This window comes from Calidris pugnax, unplaced genomic scaffold (genome assembly GCF_001431845.1).
Source record: "Calidris pugnax isolate Ruff unplaced genomic scaffold, ASM143184v1 scaffold326, whole genome shotgun sequence".
Classification (NCBI taxonomy): domain Eukaryota; kingdom Metazoa; phylum Chordata; class Aves; order Charadriiformes; family Scolopacidae; genus Calidris; species Calidris pugnax.
The window spans coordinates 1,591,023-1,611,862 of record NW_015091265.1 but is presented as its reverse complement, the minus strand read 5'-3'; the positions used below and the strand labels follow the sequence as shown (position 1 = coordinate 1,611,862).

At 39.0% G+C, this 20,840-nt stretch overlaps 1 protein-coding gene across 2 annotated transcripts in view; it reads right to left on the bottom strand.

Moving 5' to 3' along the window:
* The window catches only part of XRCC4 (X-ray repair complementing defective repair in Chinese hamster cells 4), a 188,009-nt gene that overhangs the window by 69,487 nt on the left and 97,682 nt on the right, over positions 1 to 20,840 (bottom strand). The gene's annotated exons all lie outside the window — the stretch shown is intronic.

The following is a 20,840-nucleotide window of genomic DNA, read 5'->3' as shown; positions in this document are numbered from 1 at the left end:
CGTGTTCCAGGGCCTCACCACCCTCACAGCAAAGAATTTCTTTCTGATATCTAACCTAAATCTACTCTCTTTCAGTTTAAAACTGTTCTCCCTCATCCTATCACTCCACTCCCTGATTAAGGGTCCCTCCCCATCTCTCCTGTAGCCCCTTTAGGTACTGGAAGGGGCTATAAGGTCTCCCCAGAGCCTTCTCTTCTCCAGGCTGAACAACCTCAAGTCTCTCAGCCTGTCTTCATAGCAGAGGTGATCTAGCCCTCTGAGCATCTTTGTGGCCCTTCTGAATAAGAATATTTGAGAAAGAAGTGCATGTGTCACAGGGAAAGGAGCTTGAATGTTCTGCTCACTACATGGCTTTGTTCCAACTCTTGCTCTGCAGTATGGACAGCAATACGCACCCAGAACCAAAAAAAAAATTAAATCATTTTCAACGTTCATTAGGGTATACCCTTGAGAGAAGCTTATTGCTGTGACCAAGCACTGTATTTTGTAATGTACTAGTCATTCTGCTACCGTGGGCCTCCAGGCAGCAAACCCTTACATGTTCTGCTGGAGACTCGCTGAGGACAGTGGGCAGAAAGACTGATGGACAGCCTGATGTCTGTTCAGCGAGGCAAGACATCATCCATCTAGAGCAAACCCATGCATAAAAAGCAGTAACACCAGGTTAGTGCTCTACCTGTGGAACAGGTGTCCCTGGTTCAGAATAACCCCTCAAAGTGACAGGCAGCAACCTTCCCAACACCCTGCAACCCAAAACTGGACAACCCGTCTGGGTTTCCACGGAGTCCTCCACTGAAGGTTAGTAAAGTAGCTCTGTCCAGGTTCATTTACCTATCGTTTTAATTTCCACCATTCCTGAACAAGCTATAATTTCACACCTGGTTCACATTTATATTATCATGTAAATTCATTAAAAAAATGAACTATCTACACTTAAAAACCAATCCCCTCTCTGCTTTGACAGTTATCTGCTTGAAGCTAAAAACGTCAAGACAACTGGATCCTTCCTTAAGCTAAAGCCCTCCCTCCCCTTGCTATTAATGCACTCAGAAGATATACAGACATTTTTATTCCAGTTATCAACATCCTGTAGTGTGCTTTTATTTGGTACGCCTGCTTTAAAAATAAAATCTTTAATTACTTCTAATTTTCAAAATAATGATATCCAGACCAGCACACGTTTCAACTGAAATATATTAAATAACAATGTGGTGACTGAGGCTGATGCTATTACGGTAACTTCCCTGATTATTACTTTCTGCGTGTTTTAGGAAGGTTTAATCTTCACATGGATGAAAGACACCATAATTTGAGATTCAATACTGAAGGTTTTTCATAGAAAGTAAATAATGGGTCCTATTTCTTCATTCCTTTCCCAGTTGTTATACCCGTCTACTGAAAATGAAACAAGAAGAAAATATGCAACCCACAAGCAACATTTTCACTGTTTCTCAAAAAAATGTGTTTCTGACCAAGAACACTGCTAAATTAAACATGTAAATAGAGGCTCCCTAGAGACTGTGCAACCACTGCTGACAATGAAGCATATGCTTAAATATCAGAACCTCTTAGTTTTACCAGCGTGCACTAAACTACACCACAGACTTACAGATCTTTGTAGGGTGACAACAGGCACTGGCCAACATATTTCCAAGGCATGAGCTAATTAACAAATTTTGAAGTCCAGTACAAACAAGACAGTTGCCTATAATAAGTGCTGAAAAGGGTTAAATTACGGCCTAATTCTCCACACTAAACTTTAACTAGCTATGAATACTTTTCCAGTGCCAAATGTTGAAAATATGTTCACAATTGTTCATTACTATTTACTGACAAGATGTTCAGGGTAGTACATCTAACATTTACACTAATACTATTTTACATATATTCCACCATCACTTCCTAAAGCAGAGTCCTTCTTAATTAATACACATAAGATAGTTTACTGCCAAGAACCAAACAAACCTGAATAACTTTACTATCATAGCTCTTATCCTTCCTTGTTGCTGTTCTCCTCCCACACTCTCTGCTTTAGCCAAAAAGTAGATCCAGAGGTTAACTACATATACAAAACCTACACAACGCTGATGTTAAATAAATGATGTCCCAGTGCTTTGACTCGTGTAATATCCAACGTTGCTCATGGTCCCCATGCTCAGCATTGTTTACCATTCAGACACAAATCCTGTTTGTCTTCTACAACAGTCCCACTGGCGCTTGAGCGGGGAAAAAACGGAAGAGAAATGTTCACCTTTGCAACAAATTGCATTTGTGCTAACGTCAGGCTGGGAAAGGGTCTCAGTTTTTTGCTAAACATCTCAATCTAATCCTTCCCGTGGAAACAAATTTTGCTCTTATGACCTATTAAAACCAAGCAGAATAAAAAATATTGACCTAAACGATTCAAGTAAATCTCTGCAATAAAGTTCACAATTTCTATTGCAAGAATATTTTAATAATGCCAAGAAGGCAGCTTCTCATTCAGACAGCCTAGAATGCAATCTTACAAATAGCAGTAGACTGGCCACAGACAATGGTTGATCACTACAGGCTTGGGTTTTTTTTTTTTTTATTTTGCTTATTTGTTTCTTTTAAGCCAAACTACCTCTTATGGTAGAACTGCTAATGAAAAGATGGCAGACTTGAATCTCAAAGTACCATTCATCACCAAAAGACTTTAAACATACACCCTCGAATGCTGCCCAAAAATAATTCCCATTAATGAATTCATTTATAGTAAAAGCCAAAGAAAGCTTCAGCAAAATATTATTCATTGCCGGACACAAAATCATTTGGAAAAACGAGTCTTGAACATAAACCTAATTTTTTTATTCTGAAAGCTTCTTCTGTCTAAAGTTCATCACCATTTTGAGGAAGTAAAGTTCCTTGACTTCTCATGAAATTAAATTTCTTGCTTTGATATTACATAACATGATATTAAATACAGACAAGAGCATTGCTTGATGAAAGCCAGTTAATTAAACCACCTAAAACAACAAATGTTGATCAAGAAAAGGAAATGTTCCCAACAGATAATAAACCTTCTGGAGATGAATAATGGCAAGACACAAGATAGATAAGGGAAAGGGAATCATAGTTCAAGTTCTAAAGAATATTTGTGCCAAGAAGATTAAAGACCTTAAATAAAAACTCCTGTTGTATGTTTTCATTGTTTGTTTTGAAGACTGATATCTGGTGTGCCGAGGGAGTTTTCAAATAAGAAAGGATATTTTAGAAAATAATTTAAACTGAAAACTCAAAATAGCTTTCCCTGGTTTGGAAGAGTCTGGATGAAATTAAATCACTGCAGCCTCATAATGGTGGGGGCGCAGAAATGCAGTAGGTGCCTCTAATACAGAGAAAAGCCAGCACCCATTCTCAAAATGTTTGGTACACAACACCTTTCACCCGTGTAGCACAGCACTGCCTCTTCCAAGCTCTGGGCCAGACAGACCCTGCCAGGGAACTGCTGGGCTGAGCTGGGAGAGAGCAAAATCACTGCAGGGAAAGAGCCAGCAACTCAAGGGGATGGACAACTTCGCTCAGCTGCCAGCATCGAGGTCGGATCTCATTATTCCACTAACACAGCATCACGATCTCTGAAAACTACAGGCATTTTAAAATTAATTTCTGTAGCACGCTTAAAGATAGGCGGTCCAGTCACATTTTGAAATAGACTTCTGCATTACTTTATTTTGATATACAGAGATAAATTGTTTAAAAAGAAATACCTTCTAATCTAGAATATTAACTTTTCAGTCTGACAAAAAAAAATACCCACCCACCTTCATTCTCTGTATATCAACACTTTTAATGAAAATTCTACAGCTTTGACTTGTCTAATTAGTAACGACAGTGCTGTATTCACTGAGAAAACAGAATCCAGCTACTCTCTACACAAGCTCTGTTCTCAATAAATGACTAAAACCAGTACTAAATGCTTAGCTTTGCCATAAAAAATAGACAGGGAAGCAAAAAATGAGTAGACGTGTTCCAAATTTGAGCAATCTCTTTACCTACAATGACCTAACTTGACACAGATAGAAAACATACTCTCAGTGTCCAAAACTACGGCAAGGAAGAAAAAAAGTTCATGAGATTTTACATATAGGAAACAGTCACAGACATAACTTTTCTTCACCTTGATAGACTAAATTTAAGATGTAACAAAGGATCCCCAAACTTGATCACTTCTACTTAATTCATTCCTATCACCCAAAACGCTAGAGGTGCTACATTTGCTTAGCTAAACTGTCCTGTGTAGGTCCATATGAATCTAATAGTATTTTGGAAAGGATCCATTGATGACTTGTAATATAAAATGGGTGAAAGCAGAACCCGGACCTTGCTATTTATATTTTAAAGACTACCTCAGTGTTCTCATTTGCTTATATTTCTATGCAATTGGTAACTAGCTTCAAGTGTATCACATTTTTTGTCATCGTAAATATTGGTAATTTGTTTCCCTTGATAAATTTTTTTTTCTCTCTGAGTGTGTGAATTCCTCAGCGTGCTAAGTTACATTACAATGGGATGTGTCCTTTGCAAATGCAGTCCCACAGCCACAGAGCCCATGGGATTAGTCCCACTGTTTTGATGCCCAGGATTGATTCTAGGTTAACCAGTCACTCCAGAAAAGGAAACTCTGCAAAGGGAAATATATTTGAACACTGTGCTGTTATCAGATTTATGTCATTGAATTATCAGGACTTAGCATGATAATTTTAAAACCAATCATCAATGTCAAATTGATACAAGGAACATTCGCAGTTCTGGCATGTGCCACCAAATAAAATGTATTTAGCATTGTAAACTTGCTCTGCTCCCAATAAAGAATTTGCATTTATTAAAAAAAAATGCTTTCGCTCTTTTTGTATTACAATGGAACAGGAAAGATTTATAAAGGATACAGACATTTATCCTCAATAAAAGGACTGGCCTTGATTTAAAATGATCTCTTATGCTGGGGATTTTATCAACAGCAGCACAGAAGTCTGATAATTTCAATTTCTGTTCTGAATGAAAATGTACCTGATTCCTTTTTTGTCAGAGCAGCAAGGACTGATTAAAATTTGTTCAGATTTTCAGATATTAATGCTGTCATAGGTCCCCTAAATTCCTCCCAGAGATGCCCTGTTAACAGAACAGAATTTCTTGGTGGAATTCTGCTTTAGTCCAGGCAGCACGTGCTGCTCCAGAGTTACTCAACTGAACTTCCAAGTTTGCTGTCTCTCTTTAATGAAGCAGGTGATTCAACTTAAAATCAGACCCTTGCTAAAGAATCTTGCCATTTTCTCTGGGATGGTTTCTTTGGGAAACAACAGGGCTGCACGTACATTTACTGCCTGTCCTGGTTCTGCCCTCACACAGCACTGTCAGCAGATAAACTAGACCAAAAGAGGACAAAGTGGCCACAAAATGATCACCTGAAGAGCAGCAGGACTGCCTCTGACAGCTGCTCCCCCAGCCACAAAAGAACAAAAAAAGAAAGGGAGCAGAACTCATCACTTTAATCCTTGACTATAGTGTAACTTCAGTAATTATGCACTTTCGCAATCTCAGGCTAATTCCTAAGGGATCACCATAGCTGACAATAATTAGCATCTCTTTGACATTCTCAGCAGAGAGTCTCCTAAATGAATGCGTATGGAAATGATGGAAATCAGTGTCTCACTGATGTAGGCAATTCCTGCAAAGTAGGATTAAGTCATTCGTGACAGGCAATTTAGGAAACACCACTTCCACCTATGCTAAAGTTATCCTGTATATACACATTCCGGCCACAAATCAGGCATTTTTCATAAGAAATAGATCCATTTAGATCACTCAGAGTTCCAAAATTAAACATTGGTATTTAAAGTTCACCCATATGCTTCAGTGAAAATAACAGGAATATGTCACTATTTTAATTTTAGGAAAACAGTAAGAACCATTCTCCATTCCCTTTGTTCTGTTCTACTTTATATTTCATTCTTTGTATAAATTTGGGTTTACTGCACCGTAATCCCCTGGGGCCTAAAGGCAGTTGGGACTGCAGTTCTATAAATTCTCTGTCAGTTAGTTATTAACGTTTATTTTTATAAAGAATAACTCCATGGGAAGTGTTTATGAAGACACATTTTAAAACAACCCCAGCAAAAAGTTTAGATCCAGCTATACAAAATTTATAAATTGTATCTAGTTCAGTAAGGAAGTTTACATTTCCCCCTCTGAGACTGTATTATCACTGACAAAGCGTCCTCAGTCTTAACATGTAGACTTTTCTATTTGCAAAGCCTGTTCTTCTCCTGATGTCACACTTTTTCAAAAGCTTTTAAAATACAATTCTTTTCTTTAATAAAAAAAAAAAACAAAAACACGTATTTCAAACCTGCAAGGAAACTTGTCAAATTACAATAAAAATCTGGTTGACATACAGTTTCCTTCTCAATGCTTATTTATTGGAGGCAACTCAGGTGCTCGTCTGTTACCAGTTCATATTGTCTTGAAACTATATGGCAAAAAGAATCGGGATAAATTTGACAAGCAAATAATAAGTCTGGTCAGAAAGCATGAAAGTCTCTTTTCATATATCAAAATATCAGAGGGGAAAAAAAAGAATGCATTTTTACAACTATCTGCAGGGACTCTGAAAGAGCTCATTAATTTTAATCATCGTAACCATAATCTCTAATAGCAATACCTCTCTTAAAATTACTTCGATATGGGATATTTCAATGAACCATATGTACTTCATCAGATGAGAAATTAACATTCAATAATCCATAATAAGTTGTGTTGCTAAAAATACTTCACTAATGCCATAATTCTAAGAAAGTCACCCGTTATAAACATTGTCAAAGGTTGTGATTTATTAGTGACCCAGGGTTGAAAATCCTCACAATACACTGCTGTATACGATATATTTGTAGTGTTTCCAGCCTCTAAAAATTAGTACCTGCCTTACAATACAAACAGAAAGCGTAAGCACGTGCTCAAATCTGTTCTGATTTGAGGTAGAGGCTCCATAATGAGGTTGTGAAAGCTCAGAGACTGCAGTTTTGATATCTGAAGCCTACGAACAGGTTGCTTTCCCTGCTTTATTTTTGATGGGTGCTCGACAGAAGCCACGGAGATGCTGGCGACTGGGATGCTGTGGTGGCTTTTGACCAGCCAAAGGCTGTTTGGTGATGAGTTAGGCTGCTCAGCAACAGCACGCCCCAGCTTTTCAGTGACCCACTGAAAGTCCAGATTTATTACACGCAGCTTTAGAAATCCTTTTCCATCTCTGACCCTCGAATCTTTTAGAAACTCCGTATTTGTGCTGCCCGATGAGGCTCGTTTTTTGTGTACCACGGTTGGATGTGCCGTCGCCCAGCACACCAGCACACCCCAGTCCAGGCAAGAGCATTTAAAAAGTCGTTGTCTGAAAAGGTTTAGATGACCTCACCATCCCGGGTGTGACTGTTTGCTGGAGTCATTCTCTGGACTCCCTTGATGTCCTATTTGGATCATCTGTACCACCCAGGGTGGAGGTAGGAGGCTTCTGAACAGCGTCCCCAGGAGACATTAAACAGCATGCAGGTCAAGTAAACAAAACAACAAAACAGACGGATGGAAGAATGAAAAACACCAAGCTAAGAAAAGCTTTGGAAAAAATTTCTGGGCTGTGATCTTTCAATTCAACGTGAGGTAGTGGAGCCCAAAGTCATTTCTCACCAGGCATGTAAAACATATACCTCATGCCTGGAATTCCAGCTGGCATCATTTTTTCATTATTAAATTTTTCTGGTGTCTACAGCAAGTGCTGCTAAGCCCACCCAGCTGATCCAGGCCCTAGCACTGACAGTGGTGGGCTTCCAAGCATCACCTCTAAGGTTACCCCATGTGCCAGACAATAATAATTATTATGCCTAACCCCTGGCTGTGTGGGTGTGGAGGAGCCTGACATTTGAAAGTCAGCCCTAAAGGAGAGTGTGGATAATGGTAATTATATTACCTACCCATCTCAAATCAGTAAGAGATTATTTTGTTAACCTTTATGTAAAATGGTCACCCATAATGCTCTTTAGGTTGTGAAGACAAAGCAGCACAGCTATTTATGAGCACTTTGAAACAGGGCTTCTGCATGAATACTAACAGCGAGTCTCAAACCCCTCGGGCAGGCACTTGTAAGAAGTATAGCTAACTTCTTCACTCAAAATCAGCATCTCTGGGATGGTGAAATATACAACAATGACTGAAAAGATCTGTAAACAATAAAGCCTTTTGAATTTTTTTATTTATTTTTTTATTTCTTCGGATAAAGTGCTGGGCTGCCCTTGTGCTTGAATAGTCTTCAGATTATCTAGTCTGTCTCCTGGAAACGTACATAAAAGCCAGCTGGTTTAGAGGGTCATCATCTTGACACACATATTTCATTCACTCGGAACCCTGCAGGGATCACGAGGCCAGAGAGATCTGCCCCTGTGTACCCAAGGTGGTCTTAAAAAAACAAGTGTGAGCTGCACTCGGGCCACATTCTACCTACTGCCCTGAATTTGTACCACACTTGGAAAGAGCTTTGAAATAGCTGGAGATTAGACTCTTCTGCCACAAGAATGATTTCTTTCTCCATTAAACAATTTTTTTGAGAAAATCAATACAACTCAAGGGAAGCCACGGGCTGCAATAACTCTGGGAAATGCATGTTTTCATAATGATGGCATTTTATGGTGGATAAATTACTAACCCATACCCATAACTTTATTGTGTGGTGTCTTTCAAGCTGCCTTAGGATTTTTTTCAATTATATTATAAATTCCATTTTTGGGGGTATAGATATTTCTACTTTAGGTTGAACGAAATGTTTCAGGTGGAAAAATCTGAAATAAAAATCTATTTAAACAGAAATTTTGCCTGCCTGTATTTCACTATATAGTAGTAAGAAAGAATGATAATATTTAAAAAACCAATATATTCAGATCAGAACATATTTTGCTACTGATATTATTTATACAGCAACATAAATAGGTGGTCCTATCTGTTTTCTTTGAGAGACTAGACAGATTTCAAGCCTTGAAATGATCTACTCTAAAAGTTAGTGACACAGGCACTACGTTCCTTTGTTAAGACAGGTAATTTTAACCTTGGAACACAAAACGGCTACATTAAAACTGTCCTTACATATGAACATACATAATTAATGATTGTATAGAGCCTAATCATTCAAAATTTTATTTTCAAAGAAAAAAGTTGAGAAAGCATTAAATGAGTAAAAAATATTTTTTTTCCTGCAGTTTATACATTGGTTCTACATCACTAACAATAGCGTCAGAAGCAGTGGAGGGTGGCTGCTTACTCAGAAAGTTACTAACATGCTTTTTACCTCTAGTTTCCTAACTTTAATTCTGCCTGTGCTTGTGGGAACTAAAAGTCACCATTATTAGTGGCTGTTTTGCAGTTAGTGTGAAATGATTTAATTTCATTACGTTCCTAGGGAATATTTATTACTTGCTGTTATTCAAGTAGGACTTGGGTACCTAAGCATGGATAAAAACTTCTGGAATCTGTAAGCAGAAGTTAAGTCACTTTTTCCAAACCCACAATCTTCTGGCATCCCATACTACAAATAATTTTCTAAGGACCAAAGTTATTCAACACACAGGGTCCTGGGCCGCATTCGGGGGGACACGGGATCTGTTCCTGATCTTGATGTTCACTGACCTTGATGAACACCCATGCTTGGGTTCCTTGTGTGCAGACCATGAGTAACGTCTACTCGACTTCATAAAACACCTTAACACTGAGGAATGAAAAGGATCACACAAGCCAGGTCCAAAGCATAGAGGCACCTCTGTAAATGTTAAAAGCAGCTAAGAGGTAGTATTATTACTCCTGTAGACACCAAGTACGTGCATGTGAGGATGGAGAGGGCAGGGCAGCTGGTCCCCTGTGGAGGAAATGGTGAGTCTTTGGGTGGGTAGGCATGAGGAAAGGGACAGTTTTGTCAAGCAAGGCTCAGTCACAAATAAGTCTGGGACATAACAGCCCAGTGAGCCACCTTGATGGCCAATATGATTCTTCAGCATCTGAAAGATTATGAAGTGTTATTATAATCTTCTAGCCAGTGCTCATAGAAAACAGGTGGAAGAATAAAGCCTAATAATACAATCAAACAGTACTATTGACTGGATGAAAGGTCATGCCAATATTGTAAACTGTGTAATTAAGAAAAGAAATTTAGAAATTTGTGGATCAAAACTGTGGCTTTTTGTTTTTGAAGTTATTTTTATTTAAAGTAAACCTTTTAAAGAGTAAACCACTGCCCAAAATATTCAGCAACTTAAATGCTGAAGTGAAAAGCTGGGAAGTTAGATTCCTCCAGCTTCCTCTGGATTTCAGTGATGCTTACTGAAAATTTTGGGTGAAGCCCATCAGATTTAGTACTGCCTTCTTTTCCACCTATTCCCCTTTCCTCTTTCTGCATTTCGCAAAATTCAAGACAGACTGAGTGTATTGTGGTGACTGGCAAAAGGGGGGTAATTGCCCAGAAAGTGACTATAAAAGGTCCCTGACAGAATTATAAAAAAGTCTGAATCCCTTCCTCCTGAAAGATTGTTTCCTGAGAAGCTCCCACCCTTTCCAAACAATCTTGCCACACGAGGGATGTTTAGAATATTTATATATCATGCTTTTTCAATGTATATATGCTCTTCCAAAATGTAATATGCTTTAGATCTTATACTTCTATTGTATACCTTTTAACCTCTACAACCAGGATACACTTCCAAACTGGCATGCATTTTCTTATGTTTGCTGTGAAATAAGCAAGCTGACCTGCGGTCTCAAACGTTATTCACTATGAACAAAGTTCTGTTTACCCCATTAGCTTTCTGGACCCATTTATTTCTACTGAAATTAATATAAAACCCCCGTTAAATAAACGACACACCATGAATATTATCCACAAATTGCCGCTAGCTACCTGCTTCTTTCATACAGTGTTTCTAAAAGGCTTTTCATGCTGTGAATTTAAAGACAGCATTTAAGATGTCATTATGGCTTGTCTTTATATACAGCTACCATTAAGGTCTTTATAATGGATTCAGAAATGATGAACACAGAAGGTGCATGTGTCTCAGTCAGACATGACATTAACGTTTTTATGGCAGATGCACTGGCACAATTTCAATCAACATCACAGGATAATTTTGCCATGGAAAATGCTACAGGTAATTTTGGTTACTCTAAGAGGTTCTGAGAATATATTTAAGGAAATTCAAAGACCTCAATAAGTACTTTGAGAGCGGCGACACATTAATATTTATTATAACATTTACTGAGCAATGAACACGAAATCTGATCATGTACAAGACATTAATATGCAACGAACAAAAAATTATCAATTGGCATGTCTGAGTCAGAATCAAGGGGCTGGTTTAATCTATGACAACTATTTAGATGCTTTAAAACACGGTCCGTAATACACATACGTAGCACAATTTTAACTTTTATTCATCAATTATTATTTACTGTGAATGGATCATAAAACTTATGATAGGACCCAAGACTCATCAGGTCTCTGGACATCTGCTGGTCTCTCTCTCCTGATCTGGCTGGGCTGTGCACCTATGCAAAGGTCACAACTAAAGAAGTAGGTAGAAAGGAGCTGAACTTCAGAAGCTTTAACCTACATCATGAAACCACCTATGAAACACGTTGTTATTGACAAGCTGGAAGATATCCAGCAAAATTTTGGAGGGCGACGGTGGAAATGAAAATGGCAAAAGACTATGTCAAACAGCCTGGGTCCAAGTTAATCAGACAATAGAGATGCACAGGCAGGATGCAGGATGAAGTCATTGTGTGGTGTGATGGTAAGAGTCACAGGCCGACTCATTATACAGGACTGGCTCTGTTCCCCTGGGACCCACTAACACTGGGATAGTCTTTCCATATGGTAAAAACTCCACTCCTCGCTCAGAAAAAAACAGGATCACGCCCTGAGCTGTGCTAATGTTCCATGTATCCTTCCCCAGCCAACGTCCCCACCAGCCACCAGGGCCAGGAACCACCACACAAATTCTTTATTATAAATGGGAATGACAGGGTTTTGACTGCCTACATCACTAAACCCACTTGATAACACAAAACAACATGTGTTCAAGCCTAGGAAACGTCCTAGTTTCTTCAGATAAAGAATCTTACTGCTAAGCCTTTCTGATATTCAGACTAGCCTCCTGCAGCATGCAGCACCCTGAGAAACTACTTAAGGGCAGAATACAGCTTGGACTGTCAAAGCTTCATGCAGTTTCCTCTCTCTCTCAACATGCAGTGATTCTAAAAAATATCAAAAAAGGGATATCTATATATAGGGATAATTTATGGCTGCTTATCATTTTATGCAAGCTCAAAATGTCTATATGGAAAAAGAAAATACTTTGCTGTCCGTAATATATTTTGTAATTTCATTACAGTAGGAAATTCCCATGCACCTTTACCACAAAAAAAACATTTAAATTATTAAGGCCTTGTGCAGATTTAAACATTTCCTGACATTCCTCCAAAACAACAGACACTGTAATGGCAAGGTGGTTTCATTATAACAAGTAATGCAGTCCCCCTGCAAATAAAGAAAGCTTAGAGAAAACGGGATTTACATACATAGGGTGTAAATACACACTCCTTTCCCCATCATAACACAACTCAAGCCTAAACTACAGACACTGGGTTTATCAGAATAGCATTCCAGAAGATCAATGAAGGATAGCGGCCAAAAATCCCCTCCTTTACACAGGGAAAAAGCACAAATATGTTTGCAGATCATTCCATGTAAGTGCAAAGAAATGCACAGAGATTAATTATGTCATCTATTCTAGTCTATCTGCAAGAAAAAGTAACTTTAATAGTCTGTGAAATAAAAGAGTTGAGGAAAAGGCAGCATGGCATCATTGATCTTATGAGCGAACTGCAAAGGCATCCAAAAATGAATTCAGTAAATGGCAGTGGCAGATTAAAAACTTTTGCTTAACTAATGGTTCCAAAAACTGCTCCCACACTTTTAAAGACATAGGAATAAATGACACATACAGTCCTTGAAGTTAAGAAAAAAAATATCAGTATGCTAGAACCAGCAGACAATTTAACAAACTGGTTTAGACAGAGTTTTTCTTCTGGCACCTTGCTTCAGGGAGAATATGAGGGGATGATCACTGTGATATAAACCACGTACTAAATTCTAGTGATGAAATACTATAAAAACATGTCTTCAAAGAAAGAATGTTAGTGGGTTATTTCCAGCAAAGCTTGCTCAAGATATTAGAAAGCATGTATGATTTTATAATGACCTCTTCTGAAGAACCAAGAGAAAAAAAAAAAGAGTTTCAGACTACAAAGACTTACAGAATTAAGTTCACGAACAGTAAAAGCAGAACAAGGTCACTAGGTGAAGTGGCTGATGTGTGGGATGACAGAACGCCATAACAAGGTTCTATAAGCAGAAAATATTGCACCATTTGATTTTTGACTCTTTCCAAGACAGAAAGAAATGTACAACAGAGAATCTTGGTATCGTATTTTCTCACATTACAGGCTACATCTTACAAGTACTCCAGATATCCTAAATATTACTAGATTTGACAGCTGGATCCTTAGAAATAATAATGTTGGTATTATTTCATGCTAGAATTTTTGCCTTTAACTAATTATGTTTCTAACCATCATAACACTTGTCTAAAAAGATGTCTGAGAACATGTAATTTTCTTTTATTGGAATGGATTAATCATTACTATACTGGTATAGCTGACTTAAAAAAAAAATTAAAATTACGGAGTTCCAAATCAGACATTAAAAAAAAAATAAAAAATATCTTTTCTTTCCTTGTCTGCTGAAATGTAAGCAGGGAAGTCTTCACAGTACTGTCCTCAGTCCCACGGCCACTGGTACGGACTGTTATTTTGGCAGTGTGCCTCCCAGGAAGACCAGCTCTGATTAGACTACGTGTGGAAGAGAATACTATGCAGAAGAGTAAAAATGTCAGAATAAAGTTCAAAAGCAGAGAAAGATACATCTAATCTTTGCTCATGTATACCCTGTTGTGCACAACACCCTCTTTGTTGATCAACAAAAAACACATTAAAACATCCAGGACTGGGCACAAAATGCTAATGTGAGTAACGGCTGTTAAGATGACTAACACTTTTATTACATATTCAGAATTGAACATTTTGGCCAGAAACAGAGCCAGAATAAACCAGAGTAGCCTCTCTGGAAGTTAATGGAACTATAATGAATTACACCAATTGAGAATTCAGAGTATTATTCTGGGGTAGCTCGCTGGTGAAATACACAAAACCAAGCAAGAGACTAATTGCACGCTGGGCATGAACACAGTAATTTTAAATTGTATTTCCTGAAAAGGCAACTAAATAATATCATTACCTGAGAAACACCTGCAATCCTTCTTGACCATTTTTTCTCTAGAAAAAGCTGTACATAGCAATATTATACTTTTTTTTTTTTTTTTTTTTTTTTTTTTTTTTTTTTTTTTTTTTTTAATTATACAAAAAGGCTTTCAGTTGATTCCTCTTTTCTTTCCCCACAAGCACCGAATTAGCACGGAAAAAAGCATCACCATGACTATTCTGGAAAACATTCAGATTTAACTCATTGACACACCATACCTACCCCAGAATATGCAATTCCACTTGATACAATAAGTCTTTCCCAACCTTGGAAAAGTCAAACGGAGTTGTGTGGCCAGACCAGTTTGAGGAGGACATTTCTGGATGCTGATTGGGCTCCCAGCCCATGCATCTAGCTGGTCCCTGGGCTGCTGGTAGCCTGCATGGCCATGTACCAGGGCAGCTATTTCAGAGCCTCTTGTTTTGGTGGTATAAAAAGGGAAATGCTATGTACCTTCATGATTTAGCCTCAGTAGTCTTTACTTCAAAAATACCTGTTATTTTCTCTGAAACTGTTTTTACTAATAACAAGAGCTGTGTTGATTTTGTTACCCAAGAAAATAAAAGCCGCCCCCTCTTTACCAGAAACTGCCTTCAGAATGTTTCCTACCATAAATCACTGCTTCAAAGCGCTGCTTGCTCCCGGACAGGGATTTTAAAGTTCCTCAGCTCCATGTGCAACAAGGGGATGATTTATTCCAAGATGCGGCCACGAATTAAAGTGTCAGTGTATTTTTCTGAATGGCAGCAGCAGCCAGGGATCCAGCCTGAGTAACTGGGAGACATGGGCAGTTCAACCCTGAGACACCCGACTGCTGGGAGGAAGGGTTTGGTTCTTTTTTTCTAGTTTTCTACCCCAGATACAGGATACAGATATACAGCACAGGTCAGGGTTAATACACTGCCACTGAGAGAAGGGTCGAGACCAGGGGCTACCGTTAACAAATGTGATTTCACTTCTTTCCTCTATTACTGTACTTTAGCAAGCCATGGTAAAGAGAAGTGGGAAATAGCTTATGCTCACCAAAAAGCAGCGCCGCTTCTTCCTGTCTGACATCCTGTTTTGTCAAAAAAAAAAAAAAAAAGGATGCAGTTTTAAATGTCCTTTACTCCTACTACTCCTTGCTGAAGAAAAGCAGAGAGGCACAGAGTGAAACAGGGTCGGCTCCTTCCTTCAAGGTCATAAAAGAGCTGCAAAACCCCCCTGTCTGTAACACAGACAGGACCTGTGGGTTCCCCCCTTGCCCTGCTAAGGTACATCTTCCCCAGACAGTGTGCCCAGTTCCCGTCTTTCCAGCCCAACAGAGACTTGCTGGCAGACAGTCTCCTGCCCAGGGTGAATTTACCAGTGAGTTATTTCAAGGCAACTTTGCATTGTTCGTGCAGAGAAAATTCTCCTCAGTAGAGCTGTCAGAGATAAAACTCTACTAGGGCTGTAGCTTTAGAAAACTATTTAAAGTAATATATTTTAGCCATAAAATGTAAACATCCCCTGAAAGTGCCTGCTTATCTGAATGCTCAGTACAGCTCTTCAGTGTCTATGCCACTTCAAACAACAGAACATTCACAGAATTGGCCTTTTTCTGCACATAAAAGTGACTTCAGTCCCCTGAACAGCAGCCAAACCTCACATGCAAGGCACACAGTGAGAGATGATGTACTATCTACGACGGGGTGACTGTATTCCTTCTACCCTTAGTTATCCTGTCTTGGGGGATAAAGCAGGGAAGCAATAAATCAGCTCCTCTCCTTAGCACTCCAAAGCTTAATGACTCCTCAAAGGTCCAGATGAGGTGGACAAGTCTCTCCTTCTCTCAGGATGCAGCGGGAATTATGTTGGTTCCCAAAGTAACCTAAGATTTTCTGACGATTATTTTTCTAGATTGTCATAATTTAATTATGCTACAAAGCTAATCCGGAAGTTCTCTGACATTTAAACAGCTTTTTGATGTTCACATGCCTAGAAAGAAGGCTTTTTTCACTATGCAGTTCCTGAACCAAGTGTTGTAATGGAATAAAGAATAAACCATCAGCAAGCAGTTCTATAGCCTGGAAAGTAATATAATTCACTCACACAAGCGCACAAATGAAAGGGCAATCACAGTTTTGACCTTGCTGATGCTTTGTGAAAATGATTGATATCAATCTCATGGTCTAAATATCTTAAGGATAGCTTGAAAGCACTCATAGCCCTTAAAAATTCTCCAGTGAGAATCTTCTTAATCCCTGCTCTGTTTCACAGGCAAGAGACTCCTGACACCGTAGGACTCATGACAGAAATCTGATTTTACCCTTGGTGTGATGAAGTCAATGTCATCAGCCTGCAATAATTGGGGTCAGCTGCTCAGTGTACTGGTTAGCTGTGCAACACCTTTCCTTTTTTTCCTCAAAAAAATCAGTTTAGATGCAGGCAGGTGGGCAATTGAAGATCACAGTCCCATCATTTACGACCCACATCCATCTCTGACCACAGGGAAAAGACAGATGTATTCATAAGTGCCAAAAACCTTTATCAAGTCCTTGGTGTCCAGAAGCACTTTTTACATCTCCCCAAAAGCTATAAGCCTCAGCTGTTTCTTGGAAATATAAACTAGAAATTCTGGAAAGAAAACAGCTCTCTATTCCCCACTTTGATTACACAAAGATAAAACATATTCATATGAGAAGCTTCATCTGCAAACAGCTAATGGCACAATAGGAGCTTATCCCTCCAGGGCACCCAGAGAGGTTGTGTATTTAATTTTCTTCTGTATCTTGATGGCAACTTGTGCTTGTTTAGTGATTTGATAATATTCTCAGAGGTTAAAAGCACTTGGCAGAACATGTTCCTAAATTTCACTGGCTAATGATATGGTTTTAAACATGGGGGACAACACGTAAAGTTGAAACAACAACAAAGTAAAATAAAAATAGGGCACATCATGTGACAATGAGTGACAGCACAGAGTAGTGATTGCAAATTAAATCTAAAGGTCCAACTGCATTTTACATCTATCCAAAAATTCCCAAGTTTCTCATCTTCTCTATAATTCAATGTCAGAAGCAGAGATGCCCTGTCACGAAGTGTAAATTCAGCTTTCTACACAGGCTCGAAGTCTTAGCTATCAGTCCTATATACAAGCAACTGTAGCTATATTAGTCCAAAGTGGCTGTATTTCAACAGCCAGAATTACCAAAAAGCTAAGCAGACATTTGCCTAACTTACCATCACCCTTCCCCTGCCATTAAATCAACAGCCTGAGGCATTCAATTAGACCAGCAGTACTGTCACTGTTCCTGTGCCATTTTCTCAAAAATTCACCGTTTATACTTTTTCCTCCCTTCTCCTCTATTTACCACAAAACCTTTTGACTTTCTTGCATGAAGGATAACCTTCAGTGCTGTTCCTCCTCTGCTTGTGAGAGATGTGTTTTATTGCCTTTGACCCCCATGGTTGTGTACTTGCACTGCTTTGCAGTGAGCCGACTGGCCACTTCAGGAATATTCCCAAAAATCCACCACTTAGTTCTTACGTGCTCCTCTAACACGCACAAGACAAGAGTCGTAACCAATATAAGTCAGTAATAAATCACCACACAGATAGGTGAGTGTCTGGCTCTAATAATTCAACCAGAGTCCTTGGTCAACGTTTAAGCTGGGTGCTGTATCCCCATGATAACTCACAACAGTACAAACCTCTCTTAACCAACAGGGCTAAGCTAGGCCAGTGAGAATTCTCCTTTTTAAAACGGTGACAATATTTGAGCTGACCTTTTTTGCCGAAGAGAACCGAAGTCAAACCAGATACAATTCACAAGCAGCTTCAGCCGGAGGACAAGCATCAACATGTTTTTAACCTCCTCCTGCATAAAGGACCATTTCTCAGCCAGCAGCCACACAAACAAGCAGCAGAGTGTTTCCTGGGGAGGTTTATTAAGCACACCTTGCTACAAGGGCTTCAAACCACTGAGCACCGGGAATTGTGACTCAGATTTGCTGTTGTCAAGTGGGGAAAGTCTTCAGGCAGCCTCAGTTAAAGCAAACTGTGAAGAAGGGACAGACCTTCGCCAAGGAACAAGTAATTAATGGAATGCTCTTAATGCTAACCCCAACCAAGGAGCAGTGTTTGAACAAGCTGCAGATGAGGATTCATCTCTGGATATAGATGAAAGACAACGCCAAGCAATTAATATAAGTGATGTTGCACAGCAAACGGAGAGGCAGGTGATTTTTATCAAATGACAGCCCTTCTTGCTAAGCTTTGTTTAGCACCACCTCTGAACAGAAAATGAACCGCTATATGCTGGGTCAGAATTACACGCCAAGAAAAGGAGTCAGGTGAAAACCACAGACATTGCAGACCTGCACACAATTCTATTTTGCAGATTTTGAGGGATCTTTTTTTAAACAAATTGGTAGTAAACAATTTTCTTGGCCAAGTATGCTGTTCACACTGTATATTATTTGTTTTTCTTTCTCATATCAGCACAGTGTTTCTGGAAATCCCAAGAAAAATTGCTGCTAAATTTTCACATTTAGAAAACAGGAGTCACTGGAAACAAAGAACAAAGTAACATGTAATTAACAAAGTAATTAACAAAGGACATCCAGTGGTTAGCAAAATGCAACTGCCTTGGAAAAACAGTATTTATGTGAGATTTTTCCAGAGTTGCCTGTGGGGGTCTCCCCTTTGAATGCTCCTTCTTACTGCGCACAATCTTGTGGTTAAGATTCTCTGTCATATTCATTCTACTTATGCTATTTCAAATATGAAGGCATACATTTTCCTAGCTGCTTCATCTACCCTCCCCTTGGCATACACTGATCCACGATGCAAGAAGCCAGTGTCTCACTTCTCAGAGACGTGTCCCAAATCTGCTCCCTTTTGCTGTGAGACATATTCCTTCCATGTCTCCTGGACCATGGGGCAACTTCAGGGAAGTGATTTAGTGTTTTTGTAGCGCGCTTTCTCTCTTCACCTCTTAAACAAAAAAGAAAGAGCAATGAAGCTTTCACCTTCATCAAAATTCTTAAATTTGAATTTAAAGACAGCATATAAAATATTTTGATGCTTTCTGCAGGTGTGATGAGCTACTAGTGAGCCATTCAGTTAATGATACTGCTCCTAAATCTTACCAAGTTTTATGTGTAACTAAAAAAGTTAATATTTGTTGAGATGTAATGAAGTAAAATATCGAGTAGGGAGTAGCAGGCAACAGCTTTATTTTAACATTTAAATTTTTCCACAATTTCTTTTAAATTGCTTTAAGTTCTTCAGCTAATAAGGTGTTATTCACACAACACAGAGATGGTGGAACAAAATTAAAATAACCTTAAGCAACGGAGAGAGCCAGAAAGCCAACATCACCCTTATGCAAGGACTCCTGGAGGTTACAAGCAGGTTAACCACTCTATTTCACTTAGTATTTCTCAACTCCTACTCCAAAGCCTTCCGACTGCCTGCCTCATATTTTTCCCAGGAAAGGTCTTAAGGAGATTGCTGGCAATCAGATACTCATGACCCAACCCTTCTCTCCCAGGAACCCGAGTAATAAGTATCCTTGTGAGAATTCAACTCGTGGCTATAGATTAAAGAGCTATATTTTCCTGACTGAGACAGCAGCTCACGGTATGGCTGATCCCAAACAAGCACTGTTTTTGCCTTATTGAATTGGAGACAGTTGCAGTTTGCAGGATCAGCAGATGGAAATCTAGGGAGAGCACTGTATAAGCAGAAACAATAGTTCAGCCAGGTAAATATACCTAGAAGATCCAAAGTCACAGTAGTCAACAGCTACTGGAGCAGAGCTGAGATTTAGCATCCAAAGCACTGCTGGGAGGTGTTCTCCTATGAGTTTATTTCTCCATTTGAAACAAATAAGTTCCTTACAGAGATAAAAATAAATGGGCTAACTAATAACATTGGACGTGAACAAAAGAAGGTGCATGGAGAGGTGGGTGAGGAAAAGAAATTAATGTGCTGGCAAGTATAAAAATTACAAAAAATGCTCCTCTGATTTGCAAAAAGCCGGCAGTGGTGAATACAAGCCAGTATTTTACTGTCAAAAGCACATGTAACAGGGATTCGTGCAGTATCAGCAGTTTTCTCTAGTGATCTACAGACCTCAGATCTGAGGAATAAAAGTTACACCAACATAAAAACCTGGTCTGAAATGAAGCTCTGTATCACGTTTAGTCACTCCTTATTTTCCTGCATTCCACATTTTTCCACCCAGTTCCTCCTCCCCACTCAGGCCATACTGTCTTCCGAAGATGGCCAAAGCTGAACATAACAGCCCTGCTCTGCAAAAGCTTGAGCGTAAGAGATCTGAGACTTTTTGTCCTGCTTGAATTGGTTGCATGCAATAACTTTCCAAGCTATTGACTGATTAATTAATGAAATCATGGAAGTTACTTCAGTCATTCTTGAAACATGA